This window comes from Pan troglodytes, chromosome 2 (assembly GCF_028858775.2).
Source record: "Pan troglodytes isolate AG18354 chromosome 2, NHGRI_mPanTro3-v2.0_pri, whole genome shotgun sequence".
NCBI lineage: Eukaryota > Metazoa > Chordata > Mammalia > Primates > Hominidae > Pan > Pan troglodytes.
This window is the reverse complement of record NC_086015.1, coordinates 48690634-48697478: the sequence shown is the minus strand read 5'-3', so window position 1 is coordinate 48697478 and position 6845 is coordinate 48690634.

The window sequence follows — 6845 nt, the reverse complement described above, 5'->3', positions numbered from 1 at the left end:
ATAAAAACCCTAGAAGAAAACCTAGGCATTACCATTCAGGACATAGGCATGGGCAAGGACTTCATGTCTAAAACACCAAAAGCAATGGCAACAAAAGCCAAAATTGGCAAATGGGATCTAATTAAACTAAAGAGCTTCTGCACAGCAAAAGAAACTACCATCAGAGTGAACAGGCAACCTACAAAATGGGAGAAAATTTTCGCAACCTACTCATCTGACAAAGGGCTAATATCCAGAATCTACAATGAACTCAAACAAATTTACTAGAAAAGTATGTCCCTTCTAAGCCAATTTTGCTGAGGGTTTTTTTGTTTTGTTTTGTTCTTTTGATATGGAGTTTTGTTCTTGTTGCCCAGGCTGGAGTGCAATGACCTGGTCCCGGCTCACTGCAACCTCCGCCTCCCAGGTTCAAGCAGTTCTCTTACCTCAGCCTCCCGAGTAGCTGGGATTACAGGCGTGTGCCACCATGCCTGACTAATTTTTCTATATTTTTAGTAGAGATGGGGTTTCACCATGTTGGCCAGGCTGGTCTCAAACTCCTGACCTCAGGTGATCCATCCATCTTGGCCTCTAAAAGTGCTGGGATCACAGGTGTGAGTCATCACGCCTGGCCTTGCTGAGGGTTTTTAATCATAAAAGGATGCTGGATTTTGTCAAATACTTTTTCTGCATCTATTGAGATGATCGTGTGATTTTTGTTTTTAATTCTGTTTATGTGGTGTATCACATTTATTGACTTGCCGATGTTAAACCATCCCTGCATCCCTGGTATGAAACCCACTCGATCATGGTGGGTTATCTTTTTGTTATGCTGTTGGATTTGGTTAGCTAGTATTTTGTTGAGGATTTTTGCATCTATGTTCATCAGGGATATTGGTCTGCAGTTTTCTTTTTTTGTTATATCCTTTCCTAGTTTTTGTATTAGGGTGATACTGGCTTCATAGAATGACTTAGGGAGGATTCCTTCTTTCTCTATCTTTTGGAGTAGTGTCAGTAGAATTGGTATCAATTCTTTGAATGTTGGATAGAATTCAACTGTCCATCTTTCTGGTCCTGGACTTTTTTTTTTGTTGGTAACTTAATTACCATTTCAATCTTGCTGCTTGTTATTGGTCTGTTCAGAGTTTCCATTTCTTCCTGTTTAATCTAGGAGGGGTGCATATTTCCATTTCTTCCTGGTTTAATCTAGGAGGGTTGCATATTTCCAGAAATTCATCCATCTCCTTGGTATTAGTCAGAATATCTCCTGTTTTGTTTCTAATTGAGCTTATTTGGATCTTCTCCCTTATTTTCTTTGTTAATGTCACTAATGGTCTATCAATTTTATTTATCTTTTCAAATGACCAACTTTTTGTTTCATTTATCTTTTGTATTTTTTTTGTTTCAATTTCATTTAGTTCTGTTCCGATCTTGGTTATTTCTTGTTTTCTGCTGCATTTGGGTTAGGTTTGTTCTTGTTTCTCTAGCTCCTTGAGGTGTGACCTTAGATTGTCTGTTTGTGCTCCTTCAGACTTTTTGATGAACTTTGCTCTTAACACCGCCTTGCTGTATCCCAGAAGTTTTGATAGGTTGTGTCACTATTATTGTTCAGTTCAAAGAATATTTTAATTTCCATCTTGATTTCACTGTTGACCCAACAATCATTCAGGAGCAGGTTATTTAATTTCCATGTCTTTGCATGGTTTTGTGGGTTCCTTTTGGAGTTGATTTCCAGTTTTATTCCACTGTGGTCTGAGAGAGTACTGGCTATAATTTCCATTTACCTATATTTGTTGAGACTTGTTTTGGGGCCTGTTATATGGTCTATCTTAACGTTCCATGTGCTGGTGAATAGAATGTATATTCTACAGTTGTTGGGTATCTGTCAATATCTGTTAAGTCCATTTGTTCTAGGATATAGCTTAAGTCCATTGTTTCTTTGTTGACTTTCTGTCTTGATAAGCTGTCTAGTGCTGTCAGTGGAGAATTGAAGTAATCCCACTATTATTGTGTTGCTGTCTATCTCATGTTTTAGATCTAGTAGTCATTGTTTTATAACTTTTGGAGCTCCAGCGTATATATAGGGATTGTTATATTTTATATATATATTAGGATTGTTATATTTTCCTGTTGGACTAGTCCTTTTATCATTGTATAATATCCCTATTTGTCTTTTTAAATTGCTGTTGCTTTGAATTTTGTTTTGTCTGATATAAGACTAGCTACTTCTGCTTGCTTTTGATGTAAATTTGCATGGAATATCTTTTTCCATCCCTTTACCTTAAGTTTATGTGAGTCCTTATGTGTTAGGTGAGTCTCTTGAAGACAGCAGATACTTGGTTGGTGAATTCTTCTCCATTCTGCCATTCTGTATCTTTTAAATGGAGCATTTAGGCCATTTACATTCAATGTTAGTATTAAGATCCAAGATACTATTCTATTCATTGTGCTATTTGTTGCCTGAATAACTTGGTTTTTTTTCATCATATTGTTGTTTTATAAGTACTGTGAGATTTATGCTTTCAGGGGACCCTATTTTGGTGTATTTCAAGGATTTGTTTCAAGATTTAGAGCTCCTTTTAGCAGTTTTTATAGTGCTGGCTTGGTAGTGGTGAATTCTCTCAGCGTTTGTTTGTCTGAAAAAGATTGTATCTTTCCTTCATTTAGGAAGCTAAGTTTCACTGTATACAAAATTCTTGCCTGATAATTGTTTTGTTTAGGAGGCTAAACATAGAACCCCAATCCCTTATAGCTTGTAGGGTTTCTGCTCAGAAATCTGCTGTTAATCTGATAGGGTTTCCTTTATAGGTTCCTGATGTTTTTGTCTCACAGCTCTTAAGATTCTTTCCTTAGTCTTGACTTTAGATAACCTGATGAGTGTGTGCCTAGGCAATGATCTTTTTGCAATGAATTTCCCAGGTGTTCTTTGAGCTTCTTGTATTTGGATGTCTAGATCTCTAGCAAGACCAGGGAAGTTTTTCTCAATTATTACCTCAAATATGTTTTCCAAGCTTTTAGATTTCTTGTCTTCCTTGGGAACACCAATTATTCATAGGCTTGGTCATTTTACATAATCCCAAATTTCTTAGAAGTTTTGTTCATTTTTTAAAATTCTCTTTTCTTGGTCTTTGATGAACTGGGTTAATTTGAAAGGCTTGTCTTTGCGCTCTGATATTCTTTTCCTTCTTGTTTGAGTCTATTGCTGAGACTTTCCAGTGCATTTCCAATTCTCTAAATGTGTCCTTGATTTCCAGAAGTTGTAATTTTTATTTATGCTATCTATTTCACTGGAGAGTTTCCCCTTCATATACTGTATCATTTAAAACAAATTTTTTTAAGTTGGACCTCATCTTTCTCTGATGCCTGCTTGGTTGGCTTAATAGTTGACTGTCTGAATTCTTTTTCTGGCAATTCACAGATTTTGTCTTGGTTTGGATCCATTGCTGGTGAGCTGGTGTGAAAGTAGTGAAAGTACAGCTACACCATAGACAAAGTAGGGTGTCCCTGAATGTAAGAGGAAGAAAGTGTCCACCCTAGGTGCAATGATCATATATATGGGGAGATGTGCTCTGTCTGCTACAAGGGTTTGTGATGTAGGATTAATTTTTTAATTACTATATTTTGCAAGAAAGGATATTATTATTATTATTATTATTTTCAAGATAGAGTTTCACTCTTATTGCCCAGGCTAGAGTGCAATGGTATGATCTTGACTCACTGCAACCTCCGCCTCCTGGGTTCAAGAGATTCTCGGCCTCAGCCTCCTGAGTAGCTGGGATTACAGGTGCACGCCACCACATCTGGCTAATTTTTGTATTCTTAGTAGAGACAGGGTTTCGCCATGTTGGCCAGTCTGGTCTCAAACTCCTGACCTCAGGTGATCCATCCACCTTGGCCTCCCAACATGCTGGGATTACGGGTGTGAGAAAGCCACCATGCCCAGCCTTTTAAGGGAAGGTTTTTTTTTTGGTTTTTTGTTTGTTTGTTTGTTTGTTTTTGAGACAGAGTCTCGCTGTGTTGCCCAGGCTGGAGTGCAGTGGTGTGATCTTGGCTCACTGCAACCTCTGCCTCCCGGGTTCAAGGATTCTTCTGCCTCAGCCTCCCAAGTAGCAGGACTACAGGTGCGCACCACCATAACCAGCTCATTTTTTTTTTTTTTGTATTTTTAGTAGAGACAGGGTTTCACTATATTGGCCAGGCTGGTCTCGAACTCCTGACCTCGTGATTCACCTGCCTTGGCCTTCCGAAGTGCTGGGATTACAGGTGTGAGCCACTGCACCCGCCAAGGGAAGGTTTTATGGCCTGCTTCAGGGGAGAATCATGGGAGAAGGTCAGAGAGACCATCTTGCTTCTGCTGTTTTCTCAAATGGCAAGCTGCCATATTTTATGATAGTGTTTCATGAATCCTATCTCAGCCAACGAAGAATAGATAATCTAATTTTCCCCAAGAGTCTGAAAATGTTAAACTTTACCTGAGTCTGCTCTCCTGGAAAACAGTGACAATTAAAAATCCCCACACCCTTTAGTGTTCTAGGAAATGACTTCCTGCAAAGAGCCATCCTTCCCCATATGACTTAGATGAGACTCACAGATAGCCCCACCCGCTTGTTTGTCTAGACACAGACCCTCCAGATGATTTGCTTTACAAGTGATTAACTGAACTGTTTGTACCCATGACCAATTTGGACAGCATACCTGCTAATTTAACTTGACCAAGCTTTAGTTAAGCTCCTCTCCCTCCCCTAGGTCCTTAAGTTTTGACCTATCTTCGGCCTGAGCCAGTAATGAGATGTAGAACAACCCCTCCTTATTATAAGAACATGTGATGGTTAATTTTAGGTGTCAACTTGACTGGGTTAAGGAATACCCAGATAACTGGTAAAGCACTATTTTGGATGTATGTCTGTGAGAGTGTTCTTGGAAGAGATTGGCATTTGAATCTGTGTTCTGAGTAAGGAAAATGTGCCCTCACACAACATGGGTGGGCACCATCCAAAGGGCTGAGAGCCCAGGTAGAACAAAAAGAGAGAGGTGAATTCACTCTCTCTCTCCTGGAGCTGGGACACCCATCTTCTCCTGGACCTGTGAGACAGGAGTAGCACTGGGCAGTCACAGGAGTATGGAAAAACCTGAACAACAGCTAAAATAAGAACTAGGCAAAGAAACCACAGGATAACAGAAAACTCAAAATAAGAGAGAGAAAATGGCCAAAACCCTGGTCAGGCTGACATGTCCATGACTCTTCTTGGCAAACCCAAATAAGGGAGAAAGGGGGTGGTAATGGGGGGAATAGGGGGCTGGGAGGAGTCTCTGAAATCCCTTTCTTTTCCAAAATACTGAATGATTATTCCACCCCATAATTAAAGAAACACCCATAAAATTAGAAACTCATTGTGTGTGACTCATTCTCATGAGCACACTCACGCTTCTCTCTTAAGTGTGTACTTTTGTTTTGCAATAAAAGCTTCTTGCCTTTCACTTCATTCTGACTTTTCCTTGAATTCTTACTTGCAATGGTGTCATGAAGCTGGAAACCAGCTGGAGCTAGGGTCTCACTGGCATCTGGAGACCCTACTAAGCCCTCCAGCAACACTAGGACATTAGAACTCCAGGTTTTTCAACCTTCAGACTCTGGGACTTGCACCAGTGGCCCTCTCAGTTCTCAGGCCTTCAGACTTGGACTGAGCTATGCTACTTGTTTCCCTGGTTCTCCAGCTCACAAATGGCATATCATGGGATTTCTCAGCCTCTATAATCATGTGAGTCAATTTCCTTAATAAATTCCTCTTATATAGCTACACATCCTATTGGCTCTGGTTCTCTGAAGAACTCTGGCTTATGTGCTCACTAGTAATCAGCTGACTTCAAGGAAAGACATTTCCTGATTAACTATCCAATTATGACACTGGCTCATTCATTCCCTTACACCAGTCTGCTCTAACCTAATTTATTCCTACCTATCAGACATACACACGAGTGTGTCATGTCAATTTACCATTGCTATGGCAACACCCAGGAGTTACCGCACCTTTCCACGGCAATGACCCAATGACCCAAAAGTACTACTCCTTCCCTAGAAAGTTCTGCATAAAATTCTTTTCTGCCTGACCTTCGAGATTGTGAAAGTTGTCAAAATCAAAATGGAGTCACTTGTGTCAAGCCCTAACAACAAAAAAAAGAAATAAATAAAACCAGAAGGTTAAGAAGGGAGGGTCCTCATGCACATATGCCTATGTTATGAAATATTACAAGAACTTTCTATGCATAGGTGCCCATAACAAGAACTTCTGACAAGGGCTTTCTAAGCTGCAGCTTGCTACGTGAGTAAAAGGAAGCTACCTGGATGCACAAGAACACTTGCTTGACACACTCTCTCTGTTAATAAACTGGCATCAACCCCTCTGATAAGTCTTGTAACCAATATTCTCTTTGTTTCAAAACAAATTATGTATGCTTCCTTTTTGCCTTTAAAAACTTTTCCTTGCTTCAACTGATGTAATGCAGGTCTCAATTAATTGAATAACTGTCTTTGTTTTTTGCTTCTGTAATACGTTTTTCCCTGCACAGATTTTCTCCTGCCCCACGAAATGCTTAAAAGGTAACTTAACATTTGGTTCAGGGCTCAGCCTTTGGTTGTTAATCCGACTGGGCCAGTGCACCTAAATAATAAATATCCTTCTCAACCCCATCGGTCTCTCTAGTTTTTTATCAATCCCGCTATGCAACCTCTTTGGATATGCCAATGGTCTGCATAGCCCCCATATACTGGATTTGTGAATCCCCTGTGCACTCCTGAGTAAACACCTTATCTTTAGAGAGTCTGTCTGTTATTTGGGTTGACAAGATGTTTGTGGATCTTATGGTCT